The sequence below is a fragment of the Talpa occidentalis genome, unplaced genomic scaffold, assembly GCF_014898055.3.
Source record: "Talpa occidentalis isolate TD23 unplaced genomic scaffold, MPIMG_talOcc4v2.1 talOcc4.2, whole genome shotgun sequence".
NCBI classification, from domain to species: domain Eukaryota; kingdom Metazoa; phylum Chordata; class Mammalia; order Eulipotyphla; family Talpidae; genus Talpa; species Talpa occidentalis.
The window spans coordinates 88,461,709-88,486,419 of record NW_023602073.1 but is presented as its reverse complement, the minus strand read 5'-3'; the positions used below and the strand labels follow the sequence as shown (position 1 = coordinate 88,486,419).

Sequence of the window (24,711 nt, the reverse complement as noted above, 5' to 3'; positions counted from 1 at the left end):
GCTTTTATGAATAATACATTGAGAAAAAATTATCAATGGAAATAAAATCTATTGCAATGGTCATAATGTATCTTAATTGACACATGAAATCAGGTTGATCCTTGAGGGACTTTAGTCAAGACAATATGTTGGATAATTATGTCAAGGGTCACTCTCTCCATTAATTGTTTTTCTTTAACCTGTCTCTTCATCCTCAGAGTTTGTTTTTCCTTCTTTATTCCCTACAGCAGTGAATGATATCTGCTTAATGTTTTTTTAATCACTACTTTCAGACTTTGCTAATACTTCAGTGTGGCCATACTTGAGTGTACAAATTAGATGCAGGTATTGGTGGCTTGTTCTTGTCTCCCTTTCTGATGACTCTGAAAGTCCTTTGATTGTCCATTTATATTGATGACCTCTGAGTCTAACTGAAGCCAATCCCTGACCTGGGCTCTTGGTCCCTTTTCTCCATGCCTCCTTAAGAACCTCCCTCACTCTCATCACTTTTTACCATTTTTTCAGCTTTTTCCATATTGGGACTTTTTTCATGGCAGCATTCAATCTGTTCAAATATTTCCTTTATTAAAACAATAACCACAGCAACAAAACAAATTTAAAACATTTCTTTTGACCCTATTCTTCTAGCTGCTGCTCTATCTGACCTCTCCCTTCCTGAAAATTTTCTTTAAAGAAGTAAACTATGCAATCTTAGTACTTCCTGCTGTCTCTTTGATGCTGCTTTTGCAGCCACTTCTCTTCCTGCCTTACAGGAGTGAGACTAGACAGATAGCACAGAGCTCCTCATACTTAGTGTTGGATAATTTGCAGTGGCCATCTTGAAATTCTTCATAATTTTATCTTTAAACGAGTGATTTGTAAAGGAAGTCTGATATGACAGTGGATCCTTCTTTGGACAATAAATAGATTATGTTTTGACTACTTGGAAATTCAACTCTAGTGTGGGGTCACCCTCTGTAGTATTTCCACCACCTACGGACAGATCTCAGCAACTCGTTCCCCATATCTGTCTGAGGACTGTTGTCACTTTATGCCCCAAGCCTGACCAGATTGCTTGGTGTCAGGAGAGAAGGGGCTGCTTTTCCTGTGTCCTCTGCCCCTAATGATCATCTGGGCATGAACACAGGGAGGGTCTGGTCACCCACACATCATGGTGTCTTCAGGTGAGTGCCCAGAGGCAGTTCCAGTTGCTGACTTGCCCACATGACTTCTCTGCCTCTAACTACCCTTCATATTCATTTTCCTTTGAGCCCTGCAAATTATGTAGCCAGCCCTGATTATAAGCTGTTTTCCCTAATGTTCCAAGATCTATATATTGCAAAACTCAGTAAATGCCAGTCAGAATTTGTCCTTCCTAACTACTCTGACTGCTTCTAAGCCATTGGCCACTCCTTCCTCTTAACCCCTTTCTTTCCACTTTTGTTGCCACCCTTTGGGACTGGTTTTCCTCCTATGTCTCCCAGTCAGTCTGCTTTCCAGGATTCTCTTTCCTTATCTCTTGCTTACTGTTAGTGCTTTGGGAGTAGGAGAGAGATTGGCTTGAGGATTTCTGTTCTTTTCATTCACATGCTCCCTTTACATGACTTTTATTCCACAGTGTGTTGACTGCCCTTGCCAATCCAAATCTTCAGCTCAGACTTGAACTTTAGTCCTGGCTCTTCCAAATGGGTCCAGTGGTTGAGTCTTACTTTACAGGGTTCAAATCTTCTTCTCAAGTGGTTGAGAAGTTCATCTTTACTAATAATAGCTGTTGGACCTGGAAGCTGGGTTTCTTGTATATATACTTTCCCCCTAGGACTTACAACTTTGCTTAAAGGTAAGGTTAATCATTTACAGTTTATAAATGAAGAAACAGAGACTCAGAGAGCTGAGGAACCCATTCTGAAGTTCCCTATCACTCTTTGCCATCCACATTAGGGAGGACTGTTTGATTGATTCAAATGTTTATTTCATCCAGACAGACCCAGAATATTGTTTGACTATATATCTGTGTATCCTATGGCCCAGTCTAGTAAACATATAGTACTAATCATCACAGGTCTAACTTTTGTCAGACCGACAACCATACATATCTCCTTCAGTCATACTTAATTTCCAAATAAAGACGTTAACAAGGTTAAAAAGAAAGAACAACAATCTGAGGTTACTAGATTACGTAAATGTTGGTAAAATTTCAAAACATATCTCTTTCTACTATAGTGAATCAAATACCTTATTGAGGTGCCGAAAGGTTTGGTAATGGAGGTTGCACAAGAAGTAGGAGGAAGAGAGTGGAGATTTCAACCAGGGGTGCCAGGCTCCAACCAGGGGTGCCAAGCTGTAACCTCCACATTACACTGCCTGTTCTGCTCATTTCAATTGCTAACTCACTCTGAGGAGATTAGCAAGTGATTTGTTTTGAGGAAAGTGACTTTTTAATGTTGCACATTCTCTACATTTTAATGTATGCTCTTACTCAATCTTCACTGTGAAAATACAAAGGCATGATTTTTTTTAGTTGATACTTGCCAGATGATATCTTAAACAATGAAACTGTTACAGTAGCTTTCTGTAGTGCATTTCTCCTTCCTGGATAAAGAGCTGAGTATCAAGTGGTCCTAAATTATTCTGTTGAAGTTTGAATTAGCCATAATTATTTCATATGAGGGAATAATAAGATGCTTAAGGTAAATATGAAAGCAACATTTTAAGTGTGTAATTAATAATTCATCAAATATTTATGGAGTCTGCTATGTGCCAGACATAGTACTAGGCTTAAGGAGACCACAGTGATCAAGACATAGTCTCTATCCATTCAGGCTTCATTCTTCCAGAGGAATCAGGAAAACACAGAGGTTGTAGATCCATGGGGTACATGGATGGAAATCTCCACTCAGGAGGAAATCAACGTTTGTTGAGACTATGAAAACTAAAGAGTTTCAGTTAAATCCTGGCTGCATACTACATAATCTCTCAATGCCTCATTTTTCTCAACTATGAAGTGGGTTCCTGCCTCACTGAATTGTAAGAAGGGTTAAATGAGCTAATCTATATAGCATTTGCAACATACTAAACTGTTGCTATTTTTTTTAAGATTTACTTATTTATACAAGAACTGGGGTACAGGCCAGATGCACGGGAGGGTGAGAATTCACCAGAGGCAGAGTGGGGAGCAGAACAAGCAGATGGATGGAAAACACTGCTAAAGGGAGCAGCGGGCAAGACCGAAGAGGTCTGCCTCGCCATGTAGGTATCTACCTGGCTGGCTGGGAATTGAACCCGTGCTGCAGAGGCTGTGGACAGCTTCATAGTGCTGCACTCAACCTGCTGTGCCACTAGGGAGGCTATGTTAACCAACATTTTTACTGTTAATTACTTGTCAGAGCTGAATCTGAGTTTAAATAAAGGCACAACTGTTTCCATAAAAGGAATGTATCATCTTAAACTTGCTCCCTTTCACCCAAAGGAGTCAATCAAGCAAGCAAGCACTCACCATTCAATGAGGCAGGTCCCAGTTGAACATTCGAGTACTATGACATTTTCTGTCTTTCTCTGGTTTTCTCCTATATCACACAGGAGAGTCTTAATTGTGGTTTGAGATGGAGTAAATTGTAGCAATTCCTGCTGAACCTTGGCCTGTCTGTTACTGGGTTTCCATTTTAGTGTATTAGTCTAAGGGGAGTCAAGAAAGAAATTCAGTACTCAAAGCTTGGTCTGAGCAGGTAGTACCGACAGAGTGTAAGTGCTCTCCATCAAGTCTATGGTTGACAGGAATCGCCACTCACATCTATGTCAGGGAAACGAAATTCATTCTAGGGATTTCATAGAGAGAAGTTAAGGTCGGAAATTAGAAATTGAAAAACTGAAAAATCGGAGAAAGGAGGCTGAGGGAATACAGATAAACTCAGGTTGGGGGAATAATGGGAAAGTTTTGAGTTGTCAGAATCCAGAAGCTCAAAACTGGGAACTCATGGTATTGGAACTAAGACCTCCGAGAAGGGTCGTTGTTGTGATGCAGCTCGTACCTTGCATAGCAAGACTGTTTTTGGGATGTGGGGAAAAAGCTGCAAATTTGAATTAACTGCCCCTGTCTGGATGAAGGACCATTGCTGAAGTAATTTGAGAAGAGCAAACATCTCCAGGTGCCCTTATGGCAGAGTCTAACAAGAGTCAACTGCCACGGAAGTAGTGTTACCGAACGCTGGCCTCAGTTTCCCTCAGCCAATAAAAGGAAACTGAGTTTGAGGAAAAGGAAAGCGGTTTTATTTGTCGACAAATGAGGAGGACGGCAGACTCATGTCCGAAAAACCACCGTCCTCCTCTTTGGCAGTGGGCAGGGGTATTTATACAGGGGGAGATGGGTAGGCATCCGCAAAGGGGAGGGGGAAGTGGTCCACACAGAGACAAGTGGGCGCCAGCTCAACAGGGAGATGGATGGGTGTCAGCTCATTCATCTTAAGGGAAGGGGAAGGTGTCAAGGCACAGAGAGGTGATCTCCAACTTGTTTTCCTTAGGGCGAGGGGGAAGGGTTTACAGGGAAACCGGTGGGCGCCAGCTTTTTTTCTTCCCAAGGGGAGGGGAAGCTGCAACAAATGGGAAAGACAAGTCATCAATCCTGTTAATGCTAGATAAGGGGAATTGCAAAAAATGGGGGAAAGACAAACTTGTTAACTGTATCAGTAATATTCCTTGGTGATGCTGCATATATTTGACATAATTTTTATTTCATTCACTGATATCCACTTCAAACTGCAGACATGCATTTCATGTCTTTAGAATGAGAAGTCTTTTCAGTAGAACTGAAATAATTACTCAAAATCCTGGTCATCATCCTTCTTCAGTTCTCACATTTAATTCGATATACATTGATTTCAAATCTACTGATCTGTTTATCCATAATCTGTAAGCAAATACGAATGAACAATAAGAGTTTAAATTGTCTCTGTTGGAAAAAAGGGAAGAAAAAATAATAGGAAAGAGACTAACCCCTTTCTTACAGCATTTACTTGAAAAATTTTTTTATTCTAAATTCTTTCTCTTTGAAAAGTATATAACTTTTTAAGAGTCAAATAATCTTTACAACATTATGGCCTAGCAATATCCTTCTCAAAGTCTTGGAAACCATCTTTGATTTTTTTATTTAGATTTTATTTATTTATACAAGCACTGGGTACAGTCAGAAACTTGGGAGGGTGAGAGAATTCACCAGTGCCAGAGTGGAGAGCAGAACAGGCAGACTGACGAAGTACACTGCTGAGGGGAGCAGTGGGCTCGCGGCAGGAGAGGTATGTGTGTCATGTGGGACCCTCGCCCGGGGGCCGGGGATCTAACCCGTGCTGCAGAGACTGCAGGCAGCTTCGCAACCCAGCGCTCACTGCGCCACCAAGGAGGCCCCATCTTTGAAATTTAAACAACAAGGGAGACAGAGGCCCAATCCCCCATTCTCTTGGGAGGGTAGCAGTCTAACTTGGCAGTGCTTCACTGCAAGTTGCAGAACTATCTCCTTTCATAAATATATGACAAGTTTATTTTTCCTTTGGGCAAGGCCAGTTAGCATACACAGATATTATGCTAGTTATCAGGTGAATCTAGGATGATAAAAAGATAAACATTTCTGTCAAGGCTTTTTACTTGAGAGCTAGTCTTTGCTTATCTTGAAAACATGTATGGAATGAGTTTTGTCTGCTTTATATAAAAGGGTGAAATTTTTTTTTCTGTTTTTGCCTAAAAGCAGATTGTCTGTGATGTGTTTCACTCTTTGGTTTAATGTTTATTTGATAATAAAAGTATTTCTTTTCTCCTTTAACTTTGTGGAGAGGTTTTCTGGGTTGGGAGGAGATTTTGTTTTAAGAAATCTGTCTGTTTGTTATCTATATCATCACCATCATTATCGTTGTCTTAATTAACTCTCTACTCTCTCTTTCCATTTCTGTTGTACCACCTATTTGCCATGTTTACCTGCCTTAAGAATTTCTTTTTTTGCTTCTCTTCTTGCTTCTTCTGCATAGTCAGTCATGTGACCTTTTAAAAATGCAGTTTAGTTTATATCATTTCTCTTCCTCAAATCCTGCAATGGCTCCTACTGTGGCTCAAATAAAATCCAAAGTCCTATGTGCCCTAAGGGGCTTGGCCTTCTTCCACCTCAGCCCCTGCCTGTCTCCTACTTGTACATCATGTTCCAATCATGCTGGCTTTTAACTTCAATACCCTAAAGCTCTTTCTCACCCAGAGATTTCTTACATGACATTCACTTGCCCTGAAATTCTCTTTGCTTCACTCTCTGTGGTCTATTATTCAGCAGATCTTAACCTAAATGTCCCCTCCAAAGCACTAAATGTTCTTTATCACCCAATTTGAGTAGGTAGGTCACATTATTTATAAATAGACCCTTTTTTATCATCAGAGGGCTTGTATCACCATTCATAACTGTACTTATTTGATCATGCTTGTTTGTAATACAAAGACAAGGACCATTCCACCTCCCTCTCCTTACACATGCATGCACACACACACACACACGCACGTGCATATACATGCACACATGGTGTTAACCCATTGCTACTCTGGAATATGAAACATGATATATCTTCACAGCTTTTTGTTTAGTAAATGGATCTCCACTGAACTTTGATTCAAAGGGAAGCATCTCTGTTTTTCCCCTTTCTCCTGTTTGTGGTCTCTTCTTTTGGTAGACTGGATTAATAATGCAGAGATGATTTTGGAACATTCAATTTGCTAGTGAACATAACAGTTTACTTTCTGGCATTTTTCTTGTTTATTTGGTTTGCACTCTATCTCTCTTGGTTAAATTATAGCTCCAAGGGGTAAGAGAAGAGGCCTGCAGCACTGCCAGTGCTCTGCGGCATGCTGTGGAGATAGGTGTTTCTGAAGAGTGAAAAGAGTTCTCCCCTCCATCTGTTCACCATGGAGATGCTTTGTAACTTGCTTCAGAAGTCAGCACTTTTATGAAGGGGGTAGAGGGAGGGATGGCAGGTGTGGCAGGGCTTTCACTTCAGTAAGATGAATGGTGCTGCTTATTTTTGCTGTGGTAATGTTTGAATAAAGTGTTGGGTCACAACAGGTCACAGAGGATGGGTTGGATCACTGATGCACATTTTAAATGTAGAAGTTCAAGAAAGTGCTTTTGATGAAACAGGATTAGCTCATGAAGCATGTAACCATCAAATTAATTGCTAGTAGATAAAAAGATTTCCAGACTCTTTTGGTAAATGTTTTCCACTTTATTCACTTTTTACTCCAGCATCCTCAGAACACTGGTTGTTAGTTTTATTTTTCAAATGTCCTAAATAGACTCATTGATGAGCTTAATAGCAGTAGTAATGACAATGGAAGATTTTTGCTGCACAGGTTTATTAATGAGGTCGAAAATGCCTTAAATAATATAATTGAATTAAGGTGGTGTCCACCTCCTCCCTTTCCTCTCAAGGGCTGGGTAGAAAGGATTCTGATAGCTATCACGTTTGCCTTCATGTACAGAAAACAGGCTGGTCCCCCCATTTGTGATTTGATATTTAGTTTTTAATTAAAAGAACAAAACTTTGGCTCTTACCCTAAGCAGATTTTGCTTGTTCCAGATGGCTGTGGAATGTCAGACCCTTGTTGGTCTGTGGCCTGGATTGCTGCCACCATATCTCAACAGAAGCTGCGAGGTTTTCTACCCTTTGTTCCGGAGCACCCAGACTCTAGATCAATACCACAAGGTGAGCCAAGTGTGCCTTTGCTGGAATTACTTTCTCACTTGCTTTTCAGACTCCTGAAAGTGCTGCTGCAGCAGTTGTGGTCATTGACCCACAGAGTGAAAAGTATCAGATGTTATCAGGGACTGCCTGTCTCCCTGCTCAGCTCCTCTTTACAGACAAAAGGGGAAACATGTCAGGTCCATCCATTGTTGAGAATAGAGAAGCAAGTGATTTCCTCAGTAAACTGAATCTCATCTCAAGTCTGAGTCCTTTGGCTTAAGCCCCAGCCTGCAAGTCAGTGGAGCCCAGATTTAAATAACCGACTCTCTTAATATGCAATTACTATCAATCTTTTATTTGATCTCTGTCTGACTGAAGACACCCTTCTGCTTATAAAACTCTGTTTTACGTGTTTTTAATCATTATTTTCAAGATTTCTAAAAATGTGCTGCATTAAAATTATCTAAGGACTCTGGGGATACTTTGTGGCCTCACTCCATATTCCAAGTTAAATTCAGAAAGTATGGGGCCTAAGAAACTTTTAACAAGCTGTTAAAAATATTATTATACCCATGAAGACCATTTGAAATTCACTGGAGTGCATAGTACAGAGTAAGTGCCCCCAAAGTGCAACCTTTAATATGTTAACTCATTAACATGACAATTCATAGGAAGTAAGATCTAAAGAAAAAGCCCATTATCCTTTTCAATACATCTACAGAGTATTTCTGCTAGAGAATGTGTGTTCTCTAAACAAGGTAGCAAACTCACTGTCCCTAAGTGAGCTATTTGATAATAAGGGTAAGGAACACGATAGTCATCACAACTTTGTTGATTTTTATAGATACTGAAGATATACATAAGCTCGTGGTTAATCTTATCCTAGTAATCATATAATGTAATGTGGGAGAGAAATTATTTGGTGGCAGAGTGTATTTTAAAAGCTTTATTATTGCTCTAATTTTCTTTTTATAGAGTCATAAAGGATTCCAGTCAAATTGTTCAACTATAATTTACTACTTTCAAAGGGGAACTTGTATGTTGTAAAAGCTATTCACACTTGGATTTGGGGACCATAACATGTCTTAGAGATATTTATCATGGGATGTATGGGGGGACTTTAGCAGCTTTTCTTTAGTAGCTTTCCATATTTGAATAAAATAGGAACACAAGAACCATTTCTCTCCTGAGGTGGATTATAAACAATGTGATACTTATACTGGTGAAGCAGAACTGTGACATCATGGGAGGTAATCTTCCCGTAGTTTTATGACATATTACCTTTTGTCATATCTGAGAGTGATTTCCATCATTTGCCATTTGCCATCATTGCTGAGATCTTCAAACTTGTTATTCTTGGGGATAGGTTTCTTACCTGACTAGTGTTTACTGAGCTATTATCAGCATCCCATTCTTAGAGAAACTTGTCATTCTGTGAATCATCTCTTATTGGATCCTAGAAGATAAATCCAGAAGAATCATAAGCAGTTTGTGAGTCTGTCAATGTAGTTGGGCTCTGGGACTTCTTACTTTGGAATCTTTTCTTCTAGTAGCGTCAGAGGCTCTGTGCCCAGTGCTTTGTACAATGTAGAAAACACGCTGTCCAATCATCTCTCTCTGCCCCCTGGATAGAACAACTCCCTTCTTTCCTAGTCATTTTTACCATATTCTTGTACATTGTTAGAATTACACAGGACAGACTTCATATCGTTGTATACACATTATGATAGCAGATGTTAGTTATGGCTGCATGTCATATAGGTTGATGAAAAATTACATGGTACAAGAACATGATAAAGGCAGAACTTATTTTATTGGGTGGGGGGGGCATTCAAGACTGTACTTTATGCTTTGTCATTGAACAAACTAGTGTGTACTTGTAAATGAGCAGGTTTTTTCCAGAAGAAAAAAAGGGGGAAAAAGTAGAAAAGAAATAACAGAAATTTTAGTCACTTTCTGTTTTTCCCTTAAAAGAACTAATAGAAGAGATACTTATCTTACATATAAGGACGATTTAGCACTTCTTTGTGAAAATAACAAATTGTTAAACTTTTCTTTCACGAATTAGTTTTTTTCCCCTGTGACTGCTTTAGTCTGCTTGAGGATAGATAAGTAGTGGATGAAAAGCAGTAAGCATACATCCTGGGAGAAGGGAAAAGTTTATGGAAGAACCATGGATTTTGTATTTAAAGAGGGAAAAACAATGAGAACGGGTATATTTTGCTTTAATTCAAAGTGCCTGTGTTACATTGTAGAAACTTCCTTTATATAGATTTCCAGTTTCTTCATTACTTTAAATCCTACCATTAGGAGTCAAAATGACCATACTTTTTTTTTTATATAGTGGAAAAGTTTTGGGAACTTTAAGGTCTGGGCACTTACTTGTGTCAAAGAAATGGCTATAGTAAAAAAAAAAAAAATTTTTTTTGCTTATGTTACCTGGTCAGATAATTAAAAATCATGCCACTTACTCAAATTTCAGTTGAATTCAGTATACCTGACCTTTGTCTTTTCTTGTTCTATACAAGCTACCTGGTATCATCTACTTACACAATTTCAACTATCAACAGCAAATTAATGGGTCCAAAGACTTACGTGACTATTCACATGTAAGTTTTAAAATTGTTTAGTAGAGGCTAGCAGGTAATGCTCTGTTTTGCAAGAACCATTGGCATGTGGTGATTTAAGGAAGAAATATGTTTGGGCTATGATGTTATTACCTAACAAAAGGTCTCCTGAATTTTTGCTTCTTTAGCTATTCAAAGGTTGTTATTCTTAATACTAATAAAAAGTTGTTAATGTTAGTTTTATATTTAATCAAGAACAAACATTAAATGCTATGTAAAATATACTTAAGTAGATTTCAGGAACCATGAGGAATTTTGATGAAGAAACCAAGATATTTTCTTTCGTTAGGATGATTAAAATTATATCTTTGCTTTTGAGGAATACAAGTTTGATACACATTATTTTTCTTCCTCACCCCCCCCTTTTTTTCTTTTACAAAATTACTCATCCTAAATGAATGGATTCATTTGAAGTACTTTTGCCCATGTCACATGGGTCCATTTGATTAGTATAAGATGGTACTATTTATCTCTCTCTCTTTCTCCCTCTGTCAATTAGTATTGACAAGGACCTTGCTAATTAGTGATAAGGTATTGGTAATTGGTGGAAATCTCTAATTAATGGCTGCCCAATGGGCTATTCCCCTTGAGAAATTATTTCATCTCATAACTGATTATACATATGCCATTCATAAACTACCCTTAATCAAGAGTTACTTGTGGCTTTATTTTAAGTGACTTTGAATTATCTCTTGACTCCTACTCGTCACTACCTCTTTCTATCTTATTTTTCAAATTCCTTAATATTTTGATGTCACACTGAATATTTGCAACAAATATTTTTAAATAGATTTTTTTTATTGAGGTAACATTGGTTTACATTGTTGTTTGTAACTATGAATCAGAGACACTCTTTGGGGGATGGGGGTGGGGAGGGGAGGAATTGGGGTCAAAATAAGGGGATCGCAATTGTATGGGGATTATAAAAATAAAATTTATAGTAAAAAAATTGTTGTTTGTGTTTAGGAGGTGTAGGGTTCACCCCCTTTAAGTATTATTACTACACCACACCCACCACCAGAGCATCCACAGTCCATCACCTTAGATGAATGAGTGATATTAATAAATAGTCCAGACTTTGAAATTTCCAAATAAAGATAAGAGAAAGATCTCTACAGTGGGGCATTTCAAGATCTCTTAATAATGAATCCACTCATCTGAACCCAAACTAAAATCATCTCTTTATGGGAAATAGCATCTTTTTGGATTATGTGCATGTGTCTTTATTTACTTTGTTGTGTTCATCAAGATTGGCAGAATAGTTTTATTGCTAATTGATTGCCAAGTTGCTGTCAATCTCTTAACTTGGAAAACACTAAACAAACGCAGTTGAAATAGATTAATGTGCTTTCTGAAACAAATGCTCAGAAAATCTAAAATGATGTTTGCTTTTAAGACCAATGCCTCACCAGGGATATTTGTATTATCGTGAACCAATTTAATTGCTGAGATTTTTACTACTCTAAAGAGTTTCACTCAATCTTATCTGTATAAAACATATCACTGCTATTGAGAGGAAGTTACAAATATTTGCTGGAAAATATTTCTATAGGCAGAATCAAAGAAGGTTGCTGAGAGGAGCTGGAGTAGGGTATACTGAATTAGGATAACTATTTGGAATATTTTCTTTAGATATGGGAGGGAGACTAAGGCACAGCTCTAACTTCAGGGATAATTCAAAAGAAAAGTTCACCTTTAAGCTCTTTGTCTCCCCTCTTTTACAGTATGGGTTTTCATTTTGATATTTGGCTCTCCCCATACTCCACACATTTCTTACTCATCCCAGGTCTGCTCTTTTGGGAAAAACTCAAATTAGCTCTTTATCGTTTTACTCCCCCGTGATCTCCCCTTTTGACCTTTCTTTTCTCTGCTTTTGGTCTTCTTCAACACCTTAATAAAACTTTCAGCAAGATATATATAGAAAATAATACAAACTTAGAATTCACAACCCTAAATTAAAAACTTGAACTTTTTTTTCTTTGCATCTTCCCTTATAAATTTTGTCATGAGCTTCCTTATAAAGATGCCAAATTGATCTATCCTACTAAAAATATTCTATTTTATTTTGGAAAATATTCTATAAAAGCTTTCCCAAATACTTTCAGATACCCACTTCTTCATTAGTGATTTACATATATATATTTTTTATTCTAACCCAAATAATTGTATTTTATTTGTATTTTTCCGTAACACTTTATCAACTTTTTTTTTGTTTGTTTGTTTTAAAGATTTATTTATTTATTTATACAAGCACTGAGTACAGTCAGAAGCGCGGGAGGGTGAGAGAACTCACCAGAGCCAGAGTAGGGAACAGAACAGGCAACCGAAGAAATACACTGCTGAGGGGAGCAGCGGGTGCAGCAGGAGAGGTCTGCACGCCATGTGGGACCCTCACCAGCAGCCGGGTATCGAACTGGCGTAGCAGAGGCTGCGGGCAGCTTTGCAGCCCAGCGCTCAACCGCTGTACCACCAGGGGAGGCCCACTTTATCAACTTTTAATAGCTAATTAAAAAAATTTAAAACTATTTGATTAAATACACAAGAAGAGAGCCATCATTATAATGACATATATTACATGAAGCAAAATGAACTCATCTCAACTAGGCTATGTATACCAAATGAAAATGATAGTTTCCCCCCTTATTTAGTGTCACCAGTTTTCAAATTAATCATGTTAAAATTCTAGTTTTCTTTGCAATATGTTCATTAAAAATCATGAAAAGACTACCCTTTCATTGCTGGACATAATACAAATTCCTTACATGTGCCATTCTAGACTTTCTGAAACCTAGTTACAACTTTACTGCCAAGCCTTACTATCTAGGGATAAGATAGTAGCACATTAAAGAAGGCAGAGATTAGTTAGAGAGTTGAGACTTCGTTCAAGATTCAGGACAGAAGAGAGTTGGGAGACAGTTTGCACCACTTAACTACTTTGGAGGTAGGCAGCCAGGGAGCCTCAGAGGATTCCCAGCCATCTTGCTCACAATGTTGGAGCCATTGGTGGAAGGGCCAACCAGGTAGTCTGTGCAGTGAATGTAGTGGCCAAGACCAGAGACCTTATGGTAAGTGATGAGGGCTGATTTATGCCTGTAGTTTGAGAATATCAGATGTTAATATACTAAAATAATGGTAGAGAAGAAAATGGAATAAAAATTAAGAGGCAAGAAGTGCTTAAAAAGAAAGTAAATGACAGAACAGGTGTTTGGGTTTGGGTTTCATCTGAGGTAGAGACAAACCAACAGGGATTCCAGTGATCATGAAAAGTTTCTAAATTTTGAGCCTGAATTTAAGAATGACTTAACTTAAAACTCCATCAGGTAGAAGGATGGGTATTGGTGATAGATTTCTTTTCTTAGTCAGAACTAGAGTAGAGTAAACACCCAGGAGAAAACTATAAAAAAAAAAAAAAAAAAAAAAACAACTTAGGTGTGGGCAGGCAAGAACATCAAATGTTTCCCTGGGTTAGCATTCTGTGCACGTAATTCTTTTCCCCATTCCTCTCACAGTTGTGCCTGGTACTTTGCTTAAGTTGAATGTCTTTCCCTGTGAATAGCAACTTAATTTAGTTCCACTAACATTTATTAAACTAATGCTGCATGCCATGCACCCAGTTATAGAGATAAAAAGCCCCAAAAAGACTCTTCTCAAGATGTCTAAATCCCATGTTTTTCCAATATTATACCTGAACCTTTACTCTTTACTTTTATTCTGCTAATTTCTCTAACTATATGACTTAAGATATTTCATATTTTAAAGCAAATATTAATATTAAATTCACAATATAAACTACTACCACTGAGTTGCTATTTATTTATTAAATTTAGGTATTGTACATTAAAACTTCTTTTCACCTAACATTATAGGCAGAGTAAGACCTTGTTGATTTATGGACTCATTTAGTCTTAAAGTTTGGTGGTTATAAATTTTGCCTGTCACTAGGGCTTTTGTATTAGTTCATGCCAATATCTGTGTCACTTCATCAGGTATTTTAAAATCCATTAGATACTTTAAAAATTTATATAAAAAAGAACAAGTTCTTGGGTTTCATTGAAGGCCTGGTTTAGAATAAGAGAGAGCAGCAAAAGTGAAAAGAGAAACTATCATAAACAATTCAAAATAATATTTATTTTTATCTTTAGGATTTAAGTAGGAGATGTCTTAATTTTATCAGCTAAATGACTAGAATTTGCTTCCAGGTCTTAACAAAACCTATGACCCTGAAAAGCTAAAGGGGATTCACTCAAGTCTTTGAATATATAATTAAATAACTCAATCTTAGAACAATATTAGATTTTTTTTTCTTTTTATTAAAATTTTTTTTTAAAGATTTATTTATTCATACATACAAGAACTGGGGTACAGGTCAGATGCATGGGAGGGTGAGAGGATTCACCAGAGACAGAGTGGAGAACAGAACAGGCAGACTGACAAAATACACTGCTGAGGGGAGCAGTGGGTGTGACAGGAGAGGTCTGCTGTGCCATGTGGGTTGCTCCCTGGCTGGCAGGGGATTGAACTCATGCTGCAGTGGCTGGTGAAAGCTTCATAGTACTGTCATAACCTCTGCGCTGCCGGGGAGGCCTGGTTTTGTATTCTTTAGATAGATATTCAGAAGTGGGATTTCTGCATCATATGATATTTCCATTTTTAGTTTTTTAAGGTGAGCCCAGATTGCTTTCCCAATGGCAGTACCAGTTTACATTTCTACCAACAATGTATTAGAGTTCCCCTTTTCCTGCATTCCCTCCTGCATTTGTTATTGGTGGGTGGCCTTTTCAATGTATACCAGTCTCACAAGTGTGAGATAATAACTCATTGTGGATTTCATTTGTGTCTTCTTTACTAAAGTATTAAAAATTAAAATCAGGGGCCTCCCTGGTGGCGCAGCAGTTTAACACTGGGCTGAGAAGCTGCCTGCAGCCTCTGCAGCCCCGGTTGGATCCCCAGCCCCTGGGGAAGAAAACTGGTGATGTAATTGAGTCAGAGTCTGAGAACCAGAGTAGCTGATGTCCAAGAGCAGGAAAAAATGCATGTCCTAATCAAAGCAAGGAGCAAATTTGTCCTTTCTTTGTAGTTTTTTTTTTCCCCCCCATTTATGCCCTCAACAGAGTGGATGATGTATACCTGCATTGGTGAGGACAATCTTCTCTACTCACTCTACTGTTCCAAATACTAATCTCTTTCAGAAACACTCTCATAGAGACTCTCTGGTGACTCAGGGGTTTGTCTCAGCACTATTGCTGCCACAGCCTGAGTTTGATCCAGGGCCAGGGAGCTAACCCACATGGGGCAGCAGACCTCTCCTCTCTCGCCCACTGCTCCCCTCAGCAGTGTATTTCAGTGGATCTGCCTGTTCTGCTTCCCACTCTGTCTCTGGTGAATTCTCTCCACCCCTACACCTCTGGCCTGTACTGCAGTTCTTGTTTGCATAAATAAATAAAAAGTAAATCTTTAAAAAAAAAAGAAACACTCTCATAGACATAGCCAGAAATAATGTCTTACCAGCTATATGGCCATCTTTAAGCTGAGCTGACATGTCAAATTAACCATCATAGCTATGTGATCTATAATAAAATTGATACATATAATTTTTAAAAATGCCTGAATGTTTAGTAATTGGAGCTATTTAATATATTATTTTTTAAAGTTACACAATTGTAAGAATGGTCTACTTTCCATTCATGCATCTTGTATAATTTTGTAATTTTTCAGGGATTTGTTGGAGAGATTTATCATGAATAGAAAGAACAGTGTTTTCATTTTTATCAATGTAACTTAGAGTTATTAAAGATGTAATATACCAAGACAGGGAACATCCTTGATAAATTAACATTCTGAGTTTAATCTTGCATTTGGATTCTCATTTACTATTACTTTATTGCAGTGTCCAGACATTTAACACTTCTATGCTTCTGAAAATTTAGAGAAGGTTTCAAATATAATTTTTAATAAAACTTGTTAAATACATCATGCATATATACACACACAGACACACACACACACCAATCAATCTGACCATCACTACTTAGAATTGACAGTTTTTAACAGGTTATTTTATTTGCTTCAAATCTTATTGCAAAAATCAAAGAAAAATTTGTCTCCACAAATATTCAACCTTATGGAGACAACAAAAAATAATTTAGAGTAATTGACAATGAAGTATAAAGTGACACATACATATGATGTATGGTAATATAAAGTATAATTATATATACTTTACTCCTAATGATATACAGTAAAGTTCTGCTAGTAATTCCCAGTTCATCTGAACTGAAATTTTTAAATACTTTTACTCAAATGTCATTTGGATTTTCTTTTTCTTTTAAAATTGCCATTGTTTACTTACATGATCTTTCAGAGTTCAATTTATAAACATTTATTATCAAATATGTATTATATCATTTAGATTAAGTATGCACCTAAGTGACTAAGAGAATGCCCCCAAATAGTGCCTTAAGCAAGATAGAAGTTTCTTGCTCTCTTTAGTAAAAGGCATCTGGAGAAAGTCAATTCACCATTAGCTGGTTCCTCCTCATTTTCATCAGAAACACAAGCTTACATGTCATGCTCTTAATGCTCATCTTCTGGCTCCCATGCTTCAGGTTACCTTTTCTATGAGATGGCTTTGGGGCCTCTAGCCTCACATTCATATCTGAAGCAGCAGGAAATTAAAAAAGAGAACATTGCCACTTTGAGTTAAAGCAGGGTTTTATAATTAAGGAAGAATGGAATAATGGATATTGAATGGGAACCAACAGACTTTTTGTATTCCTCAACATAATCTGCAAAATGCAGGTTGCTAATCAATTATTATAACTGAAAGCTTATTTCTTTATTTGTGTCATGCTGTGGCTTTGAGCAGTGTCTGTGGTTTTTGATCAGCTGCCTTTGTGTTTTTCCTCTGAAATGCAGGGATTTTTAAATGATTTTGGTTTTTGGTGAGAAAAGTTAACATCCTAATTAAATTGGTGTTGAATAGTATCCTTCATTTCGTAGAAGTGTGAATACTGTAATACTTTCTATTTAAAACTGTTAAATAGAAGTAGGCATATTATTGTAAATCATCTAATGATTCATTATTTTACAAAAACTATACTGTAATGATATTCAGGAAACTAATATAGAATAGCAATATTATATTTTATTTGACACTCATATAATTTACTATTTTTCAGCTACTGTTTTAACTGTTTGTCATGTCCTTTGCAAATACTAACTCATCTGCCTTTTTTTACTCTCGTTTTTTCATGAGTATTCCTTGGGGTTTCCCATTGGTTATCTGACTTGTGATGATATTATTCCCTCTCTGATGGCTAATGGGATATTTGTTTGCTATTCTTGTGCTTTAATTGCTAAGTTTCAGTGTCTTCTTAAAAAAATCAAGCAATTCCACTCCTAGGGATCTACCCAAAGGACACAAAAACAATGATTCAAAAGAACACTTGCACCCCTATGTTTATTTCAGCACTATTTACAATAGGTAAAACCAGGAAACAACCCAAAGGCCCAAAAATAGATGACTGGATCAAGAAGATGTGGTGTGTATACATAATGGAATATTATTCAGCATCAAAAAAGATAAACTCATGCCATTTGCAGCAACGTGAATGGAGCTAGATGGAATCATGCTCAGTGAAATAAGCCAGAAAGAAAAAGAAAAATATCAGATGGTTTTACTTAAAATAGGAATATAGGGGAACCAAATAAGACATCAGTGTAAAAAATAATAACAGTACAAAACACAACAAAGCAAAAATAGGCAATTATAAATCAGAGACATCCTGCAGGGGAGGAGGAGGGAGAGGGATCAGAGGGAGGGAGGAGCACAGGGGACTGAGGTGATGGTGCATGGGTGCATTGGGGAAGGAAATTCCATGAGGACTACACCTGAGGGAGTGGGGGAAGCAAATATCATTTAAAAATGAACAAGGATGTAAAAAAATAAAAAAAATAAACAAAGACAAAAAAAACCAAGAAAATTTTAATGAAAATTTAAATTTTCTAATTGGGTTAAGACTATTCAATTTAACTGCTCTCATTTGTTTACCTTTGTTAGTTTTTTATTTGGTACACAATAAGCTTTAGATTATTAAAATGAATAGTTTGAAAAAAATCAAGCTGCTGGTTTCATTGATCTTTTGGAGAGTATCTGTTTTATTTCTATTTCATTAGTTTTTAAGCTCTAATTTTTATTGTTTCCTATTGTCTACTGACCTTTGGTTTTGCTTTCTCTTTTCTTTCTAATTCCTTCATGTGTGACTTTAAATTTAATACTATTTGTTATTCTTGTTTCCTGAGGCAGGTCTCTATTACTATAAACTTCCCCATTAGAAGTGCTTTTGCTCCATCCCATATGTTCTGATACGTCAAGTCTTTATTTTCATTCATCTCCAGGTATTTTTTTTTAAGTTTCCTCAGTGATCTAATAATTGTTCAGTTCCATGTTTTTTCTTTGCCACAAATTTGTGGTTCTGTCTTTTTAGTTGATTTCTAGATTCGTGCCATTGTTATCCAAAAAGATCCTTGATAGATTTCAGTCTTCCAAAATTTACTGAGACTTGTTTTTGCCCCAGCATGTGATCTATCTTTGCAATATACTGTGAGCTCTCCAAAAGAATGTGTATTTTGGTGTTTGGGGATGGGACATTGTTAATATCTAGTAAGTCCATCTTACTCAATTAATCATGTTTGCCATGGTGACTTTCTGTCTGGATGATATAGCTATTGTTAGAAGAGTGGTGTTAAAATATCTATTTTTTACTGCGTTGCTGTCAATGTTTTCCTTTGAGTCAGTTATTAGTATTTGCTTTATATTGGGTGTGTATATATTGACAATTGTTATGTTTTCCTATAGTATTGATATCCTTCTCATTGTATATTGTGTATGTACTTATATATTGTATATAAAGTGTGTGTGAATCATTAAATCATTGGCATGATAATACTTTGTATCTAAGTATACCTAAAAAAGTGGCTTACTGAAACATGCACTTGTTATGACACACAAATTTATAGATTGGCTGGCAGGTTTTATTCTTACTCATTTATCTACAGTCAGCTATGGATTAATTTCAGGTCTTGGTGGAGCTCACTGATATATTTGAACTGTATTTATTTGTAAAGAAAAGTGTGACACCATGACAATAGGAAGTATATAATACATGGTATCATTTTCTTGATTTCTTTGTTCTATAGACTCATTAATTAGTCACTTAAGATGAGAAATGGTCATGGCTTATGTGATAAACTTATGATTATATTTTATTTTTGTAATATTTATTTTCTTCCATATTTGAAATTAATTTCTCTTTAAAAAGATTTCTTTTTTTATGCTCATGTATAATTTTTAAATCTTAAAAAATTAATTTATTTTCTAACACCATTGTTAATTTTTGGATATTATTAGATTTCTCCCCTCAGTTCTCTCTCCACGATAGCACCTATGGTTCATCTCCCCCATCCCTTATTCTCTTCTCTCCCCTGTTTTGACCCCTCTACCTTCCCTTCTGCTGCATGTTTCAGATCTATGGTCAGCATGCAAGTTTATCTTCTTCCTAACCATTTGTTCGATTTCTCTATATTTCACATATAAGTGAAAACGTGTGATATTTATCTTTTTTCTTATGGCCTTTTTCACTTAACATCATCCCTTCCAGCTCCATCCATGTTGCATAAATGGCATGAGTTTATCTTTTTTGATCACTGAGTAGTATTCCATTGTGTATATATACCAATCTTCTTGATCGATTCATCTATTTTGGAACTTTTAAGTTCTTTGCATATCTTAGCTATGGTAAATAGTGCTGCAGTAAGCATAGGAGTGCTTTCCTTTTGAATTATTGTTTTTGTGTTCTTGGGTAGATTCTTAAGAGTGGAATCGCTGGATCATATGACATCCATTTTTAATGTTTTAAGGCACCTCCACACAGCTTTCTATAGTGATTGGAACAGTTTTCGTTCCTACCAACAGTGTAATATCCTACAAAAGGAATGAATTTTAAAAAGAAATGTATTATTCATTTTTACTATGGTGGGATCGGAATGAGTTATAAATGTGAAAGCATTATCAAATATTAATTACAGAATCTCATGACTCAATATTGAAGGACAAATTTGCTTTCTAGGAAATATAAACAAAGCAATGCAGCAAAAGATGAGAAATCCAAAAGATGGATTTCTCTTTGGAGAGTAGATGGACTATTCATTAAATTCTACCCTCTCTTTAATCTTTTTTTTTTATATTTATTTATTTATTTATACAAGCACTGGGTACAGTCAGAAGTTTGGGAGGGTGAGAGAATTCACCAGAGCCAGAGCGGGGAATGGAACAGGCAGACCGACGAACTACACTGCTGAGGGGAGCAGCGGGCACGGCAAGAGAGGTCTGTGCGCCATGTGGGATCCTCTCTGGGGCCAGGGATCGAACTGGTGCTACAGAGGCTGCGGGCAGCTTCGCAGCCCAGCGCTTAACCACTGCGCCAGCAGGGGAGACCCCCTCTCTCTAATCTTGAGTCCTTTTCTTCTTTGCCCCATAATCTAAATCCAGGATTTTTTCTTAAATTTCTGGGGATTTATACCCTCCATTATCTTTCTTTGGTTAAGAAACCTTAAAGTCATAACCATTTAAACAATTTTTCATTTCAACCTCACATCTTTCAGTCTCTGGTGCCCCTTCCTGAATTTATGATCTTGTTTTTTTTTATTCTGTGCTTACTCATTTTAACTGTCTTTGAAATCTTTTGTCTCTTATACACAATGTATTTATTAAGAGACAACTAGGACTATATTAATTCTCCCCCCTACATCTCAAATTCTAAAATGTGTATTCTTCACTTGTTCTGTAGTTTTTGGTATATAATATTTTATGACCATGTTACCATAAATCCATTCTGTTACTTGAAATACTGTATTGGTTTAAAGACTCTGAACCACAGTGTTAGGGAATAGAATTGTTTACCTTTCCCTCTGTGGATTTCCCTTTTCCTGGAAGGGCAATGGAGAAATACCTATACCTAGGTATAGAAGACATAAATACATTTCCTCATTCATTAACTATCAAAGTAGAATAGACTTCTCTTAATTCAAGGATTACAGTGCTTCTCAATATATTTTATAAATGAAAAATCCCAATTAAGTCTTTCAGTCTCATAATTTGCTTAACATTTTTTTCTTCCACAACATTTTTTTTTAAATTGAGGTAACGTTAGTTTACAGTATTGCATATAAATTAGGGGAATAAGCTCACACTTCTTCAGATGTATATTATCACATACATCTCCCTAGCCTACCCCTCTATAGCCTCAATAATGAAGTCATAATTCTAAGGTTTGTTTAGGTTTAGCTTTGTCTATTCCTTTTTTAATAGTATAAGATACTGATCTAATGTGGATATTTAAATGACAGCTCTAACTCAAGAGCGATGTTTCTTGACTTAGATACCACTTTTCTAAATTTTTAGTCTTCCCATCCTTATCTTTTCAACCTTTGCTTAAATAGATACAGTTGTTTTCTTGTGTGTGAAAAGGCTACGTAATAACTATTTAAGATTCTTCAATATCTTCACTTACCTCTGTATATTGTACTTTAATGACATTTTCATGGGTAGGGAAGGCAATGCTTATTTCTGAAATATTTAAATGAATATATCTATTATTTTTCTAGTAGTCCACACAACTGATCATAGCTTACTTAGCATTTTTCTATTAAATCTAAGGTTGGGATATTTATATAACTTTCAGTTTCTATAAATCAGTGTTTAAAATGATATCATAACATATAATTTATGTATATGATTATTTTCTTAGAAATGGAATTAGAGGATGCAAATTCCTTTTATTTTATTTTATTATTTTTTTTAATAATAAATTTTATTTTTATATTCCCCATACAATTGCAACCCCCCCATTCTGACCCCAATCCCTCCCCTCCGCCCCCCACCCCCCAAAAAGTGTCTCTGGTTCATAGTGTTTTGTTGATTTTGATTTTCACTTTCTTATAGTTATTCATTTTCCTGGTCCCTTATTTAAGTTTTCTAGATTCCTGCTATGAGTGAGACCATCCGGTATTTTTCTTTTTCTTTTTGGCTTATTTCGCTGAGCATGATCCCTTCCAGCGCCATCCATGTTGCTGCAAATTGCATGTGTTTATCTTTTTTGAATGCTGAGTAATATTCCATGGTATATATGTACCACATCTTCTTGATCCAGTCATCTATTTTTGGGCATTTGGGTTGTTTCCAAAGCTTAGCTATTGTAAATAGTGCTGCTATAAACATAGGGGTGCAGGTGTTCTTTGGAATTGATGTTTCTGTGTCCTTTGGGTAAATACCTAGGAGTGGAATTGCTGGATCATATGGAAGCTCTATGTTTAGGAGGTCCAGAAATCTCCACACAGCTCTCCATGGTGGTTGGACCAGTTTGCACTCCCACCAACAGTGCAGAAGAGTTCCTTTTTCTCCACACCCTCGCCAACATTTGTTGTTGCTAGTTTTTTTAATATGTGCCATTCTCACTGGTGTAAGATGGTATCTCATGGTAGTTTTGATTTGCATTTCCCTGATTACAAGTGATGTTGAACATTTTTTCATATGCCTGTTGGCCATTTACATTTCCTCTTCAGAGAAGTTTCTTTATAGCTCTCCTGCCCATTATTTGACAGGATTATTTTCTTTGTTGTTGAGTCTCATCAGCTCTTTGCAGATTTTTGTGATCAATCCTTTATCATTAGTGTTGGGTACAAAAATGTTCTCCCAGTCGGTGGGGTTTCTCTTTGTTTTTGTTATTGTCTCTTTTGCTGTGAAGAAGCTCTTTAATTTGATGTAGTTGCAGCTGTTGATCTTTGCCTTCACTATCACTGCTTTGGGTGATGTGTCTGTAAAGATGTCTTTGATGTTCATATCACATGGTGTTTCGCCTATATTTCCTTCTATGTATTTTATGGTTTCAGGTCTTATGTCTAGTTCTTTAATCCATTTTGAGTTGGTTTTTGTGTATGGCGTGAGGTAGTAGTCAAGCTTCTTTCTTTTGCATGTAGCGACCCAGTTTTCCCAACACCGTTTATTGAACAAACTTTCTTTGCTCCAATGCATATTCTTTGCTCCTTTGTCAAAGATTAGTTGACCATAAATCTGTGGGTTTATTTCTGTATTTTCTATTTGATTCCATTGGTCTGTGTGTCTGTTCTTGTTCTAATACCATGCACAAGTTCTTTTTAAATTTACAGATATTTCTCAATTGCTTTTTGAAAAAGTGTACTTACACTCATCTCAGCAGATGGTGAGAGAGAGTGCATGGGTTTTACTGGTGCTTTTTTTTTTTTTGACCATTTTATGCAGTTTCTACATATAGGCCAAAAAAAAAAATTACTCAGATTACTTTATACCTATAGACAAAACAATAATTCATATGTTTAATGCTCATTTACATTTCTTTTCCTTTAGGCTCTTTATGCCTTTGGCATGTTTTTCATAGGAACGTAAATGCTTTTTATATTGATATGTAAGGGTTCAGGAACTATTTCCACTGTCTGGAATTCATCTCACTTCCAGCTCCTTCTTTTTCTCTGTGTTAGATTTTTCTTGTTAATTTTTTTTCTGCATTCTATTGTTTTAGCATATTTATTTCATCTCTTTATAAAATAAACAGAACAAATATCACTTTTATGCAAACATGAACTAAATTATTTTCAAAAACATTATTGCTGTAGAATGAATAATTGAATTAATTGCTATTGAATTAATGAATCAGGGCACCAATTCATTAATTCAGTTTGTACTTCTTGTGGGTTTAATGTTATTTCAGTGATTGGGAGGCTAGAGGAGGAACTCATTTACTTTCTACTAAAGCACTAAGAATTATGCTCTGCTTAATGTAATTTCATTAAAATTTCACAAAAATACAATGAATTTGGCATTGCTGTTCTCTCTTGTCAGATGTAAACTCTGAGACTTAGAAAGATTGATAACTTACTGATGTTCATGTAGGACTCCCAAGGCAAGTATCTTTGTCTTTATTATACTATTTGTATGAAATATATATGAAAATCCACTATATTTCTAAATTTATAGGGTAGAAAAAGATTGTTCAGGATATATTTAAATTGCTTTCTACAAATAATTTTCTGCAGTTTTTGGTTTTGGATCTTTGCTATTTTAGTAAATAGTAAATATTAACATTAGTTTGCTTTATTTAAATTAGCTAATTTGCACTCTGTCCTATGATAAGTAGGAAGCTCTATCAAGGTAGTGGTTGAAAGGTAAGAAATCCAAGTATGTTTGGGAGGAGGATTAAACTGAAATCTTATCTCCCAGGTGGATACAAAAATAATTGTCAAGTCTGGGAAAATGCTTAATGGAATATGTCCCATACCCTTTGAGCTATATGAAATTTTTACTTAACTAGACC

At 36.3% G+C, this 24,711-nt stretch overlaps 1 long non-coding RNA gene across 2 annotated transcripts in view; it reads left to right on the top strand.

Annotated features, from left to right (window-relative positions):
- Positions 1-24,711, top strand: part of LOC129146479 (uncharacterized) — a 191,042-nt gene that overhangs the window by 141,097 nt on the left and 25,234 nt on the right. Inside the window, exons 4-5 of one of the 2 annotated variants that reach the window (XR_008553260.1) lie at positions 7,575-7,700; positions 24,240-24,263. This is a non-coding gene — a long non-coding RNA (uncharacterized LOC129146479). Of the gene's footprint in view, positions 1-7,574; positions 7,701-24,239; positions 24,264-24,711 lie in introns of those variants that run through there. The other variant, XR_008553259.1, reaches the window with a different exon arrangement.